Here is a 4,177-nt window from a genome sequence, read left to right on the forward strand (position 1 = left end):
TTCCCACGAGTAAAAAGCAGCTGGACCATTTTACATTCCCATGAGTAATGTGTGAGGGTTCCAGTTTCTCCACATCCTTGCCAGCTTTTTGATTGTCCATCTTTTTAATTATAACCATGCTAGTGGGGAGGAAATGGTACCTCATTGTGCCTTTGATTTGCATTTCCCTAACAATAATGATATCGAGCATCTTCTTGTGTTTATTGATCTCATGTGTATATCTTCTTTGGAGAAATGTCTATTCAGATATGTTTGCCCATTTTTAAATAGGGTTGTCATGTTATTGGTGAGTTGTAAGAGTTCTTACGATATCTGAAATACTAGATCCTTAACAGATATAGGATATGTGAATATTTTCTCATTCTGTGGGTTTTTCCCTTTCTTGATGGTAACCTTGAAGCACGAACTTTTCGGTTTTGACAAAGTAGTCCAATTTATCTATTTTTTTCTTTTGTTGCCTTGCTTTAGGCAACAAAATCTAAATCTAAAAAGCCACTGTCTAATCCGAGGTTACTAAGATTTGCCCCTGTTTTCATCAAAGAGATTTATAATTTTAGCTCTTATATGTATGTCTTTGATCCATTTTTAATTTTCTCTCTTTCCTTATTATTATATTACTTTTTTTAAGACAGAGTCTCACTGTGTCACCCAGGCTGGAGTGCAGTGGCACAATCTCAGCTCACTGCAGCCTCCGCCTGCTGGGCTCAAGCAATTCTCCTACCTCACCCTCCCAAGTAGCTGGGATTACAGGCATGCGCTACCACACCCGGCTAATTTTTGTATTTTTAGTAGAGATGGGGTTTCACCATGTTGGTCAGGCTGGTCTCAAACTCCCGACCTCAAGTGATCCACCTACCTCAACCTCTCAAAGTGCTGGGATTACAGGTGTGAGCCACACCTGGCCAATTTATTTTTTTAAAAATTTTATGTAGCTGGGACTACAGGTGCGTGCTACCATGCCCAGCTAATTTTTGTACTTTTTGTAGAGATGGGGTTTCACCATGTTGCCCAGGCTGGTCTGGAACTCCTGAGCTCAAGTGAGCCACCCACCTCGGCCTCCCAAAGTGCTGGGATTACAGGTGTGAGCCACCGCATCCCGCCTCCTTATTTGTTTTTGAGACAGGGTCTCACTCTGTCACCCAGGCTGGAGTGCAGTGGCACAATTGCAGCTCACTACAACCTTGACCTCCTAAACTCAAGTGATCCTCCTGCCTCAGCCTCCCAAGTAGCTGGGACCACAGGCATGCACCAGCATGGCTGGCTAATTTTTAAAGTATTTATAGAGATGGGGGTCTCCCTATGTTGTCCAGGCTGGTCTCAAACTCCTGGGCTCTAGCAATCCTCCCAACTTAGTCTCTCAAAGTGCTGGGATTATAGGAATGGGCCACCATGTCTGGTCAATAAAGTTATTTTTAAAAAAGAGATAAACCAAGGGCAACAGTGTAAACAAAATAACTTTTCCAAATCATTTTTTAGGATCAGCTTCTTTGGTCAGGCCTAATGATGTTACCAACTAGTAATTTATAAAAACTTGCATTTCTACATTTTTCTTAACTGACCCCATTCCAAAACACAAGCAAACCATCTAAATTCAAGATTTGTGAGGTTGGGACTAACTCATTACTATAGGGTAAGTATGAATGAAGGCTGGAAATGTGTTTTGATTGCTGCCATTATTATTTTTTTTTTTTCTGAGATGGAGTTTCACTCTTGTCGCCCAGGCTGGAGTGCAATGGCATGATCAGCTCATGGCAACCTCCACCTCCCCGGTTCAAGCAATTCTCCTGCCTCAGCCTCCTGAGTAGCTGGGATTACAGGCATGCGCCACCACGCCCAGCTAATTTTTGTATTTTTAGTAGAGACAGGGTTTCTCCATTGTTGGTCAGGCTGGTCTCGAACTCCCAATGTCAGGTGATCCGTCCACCTTGGCCTGCCAAAGTGCTGGGATTAAAGGTGTAAGCCACCGTGCCTGGTGTTTTTTGGGGTTTGTTTGTTTTGAGATGGAGTCTGTCACCCAGGCTGGAGTGCAGTGGCACAATTTCAGCTCACTGCAACCTCCGCCTCCCAGGTTCAAGCAATTCTTCCTGCCTCAGCCTCCCGAGTAGCTGGGATTACAGGCACCTGCCATAACGCCCAGCTAAGTTTTTTATATTTTCAGTAGAGATGGGGTTTCACCATGTTGGCCAGGCTGGTCTCCAGCTCCTGACCTCACATGATCATCCGCCTGCCTCGGCCTCCCAAAGTGCTGCAGTTATAGGTGTGAGCCACCGTGCCCAGCCATGTTTTGATTCTTAAGGAAATGATTTTTAAGTCCCCTTCCAATGAGGATTTAGCAATGGAATTTTCTTCTTCTACAGATAATTTGAGGCTTCCCAATTGCACCAAACTCCATTTGGGCAGAGACCTCACCTGTCCACTCTATAGCCCTAGCATCAAGAAAAGTGCCAAGCACGCAACAGGCACTCAGTAAATTTCTGTCAAATGAATGAATAAAATACCACCACCTTTTCCTGAGACCATTTTGGACCAAGGCTGGCATGGGCATCTCTGTTCCTCCCTCTAATTTAAGAATTCCATCTCTTAGAGGCAGATGCTGCCTGTTTTCTGCAAATTTTATTATTCACCTTTCTATATTTGGAAAAACAAGTTGGTGTGGCTTACTTAGGAATCTCACATCCAGGAAATGAGCTAAAAATGTTGTATCAAAGATTACGCATAGGATCCACAAACTAAGAAGCAAGCAGATGAGAGCGGTTAGAGACATCGTGGTATATTTTCCGGAAGAAATGGTCCATGGATTAAAAATTATCATTATGATGAGTCTGCAGTAACACAGAAACCAAGTAGTGCGAATCAGAAAATGAAAAGCACAGCCATTGACTATGATTACAAACCAAAACTTTATACCAATTACCTGTTGGAATTTATGCTGCATGAAGGCAGGATATTTTGCTTGTCCTGTTCACTGGACAGTACTTGGCATAAAGGATGTGCTTATGAATATTTTCTGGGAAACTAAATATAACATTCACCTATGAAAACACATCTGGGCCAGGCGCAGTGGCTCACGCCTGTAATCCCAACACTTTGGGAGCCCGAGGTGGGTAGATCATGGGAGGTCAGGAGCTGGAGATCAGCCTGGCCAACATGGTGAAAACCTGTCTCTAATAAAAATACAAAAATCAGCTGGGCGTGGTGGCGGGCACTTGTAATCCCAGCTACTCAAGAGGCTGAGGCAGGAGAATTGCTTGAACCTGGGAGGCGGAGGTTACAGTGAGCCGAGATCGCGCCACTGCACTCCAGACTGGACAAGAGTGAAACTCCATCTCAAAAAAAAAAAAAAAGAAAAAGAAAAAACGTATCTGAAGGGAATGAACAGATACACATGCGGAAAATTGTATTCATGGGGTAGAACGGTGGCTGTTTCCCCCCCTTTCACTATTTTCTCTCCTAAAGTTGTGATAGCATTTTCTCAGTGGAAAGGATGACCACAGAATTATCTCCCCTGGGCTGCAACTAAGGAAGTATTTGGAGTGAGAATGCGACCAGGCTTCAAATCCAGGAGGGGTATTTTACAGGGCGTGTGGCTCTCACCCAGGGCTCACAGGACACCTGATATTTAGGCTGTTCCCCAAGAGGCTAAGGACAGCGCGGCCCCAGCTCCCCCAACCACAGCTGCCCAAGTTTAGGAGCCCGCACTCGTGAGCGATGGCTACTCCGCACAGCCCCGGGGTCCTCTACGGAAATCCCTGGCGCCTATCAGGACCCCTAAGGGAGGTCGCTCGTTACCCCTCACTTGAACTCTGTCCCAAATGGGAGGTCACTCTCTCTTCGCGGACCCCATCTTCCCCGAAAGGGTCCTTTGTTTTCTCTGGCCCTCCTGAGAAGGTCATTACTCCCCAACTCGCCTTTTTTGTTGTTTTTTGGTTTCTGGTTTATTGAGGCAGGGTCTCGCTTCGTCTCCCAGACTGGAGTGCAGTGGCGCGATCACAGCTCACACGGCAGCCTCTACCTCCTGGGCTCAAGCGATCCTCTCACCTCAGCCTCCCTGGGACTACAGGCGAGCGCCACTACGCCCGCTTTTTTTTTTTTTTTTTTTTTTTTTTTTTATATTTTTGATAGAGACGAGGTCTCGCTATGTTGTCCAGGCTGGTCTCTAACTCAAGATTCCTCTCAC

General features: G+C 45.3%; 1 long non-coding RNA gene across 2 annotated transcripts in view; it reads right to left on the reverse strand.

Moving 5' to 3' along the window:
• LOC129525898 (uncharacterized) overlaps nucleotides 1-4,177 on the reverse strand; it is a 47,766-nt gene that overhangs the window by 43,415 nt on the left and 174 nt on the right. The gene's annotated exons all lie outside the window — the stretch shown is intronic.

This window comes from Gorilla gorilla, chromosome 10 (assembly GCF_029281585.2).
Source record: "Gorilla gorilla gorilla isolate KB3781 chromosome 10, NHGRI_mGorGor1-v2.1_pri, whole genome shotgun sequence".
In the NCBI taxonomy this organism is placed as follows: Eukaryota; Metazoa; Chordata; class Mammalia; order Primates; family Hominidae; genus Gorilla; species Gorilla gorilla.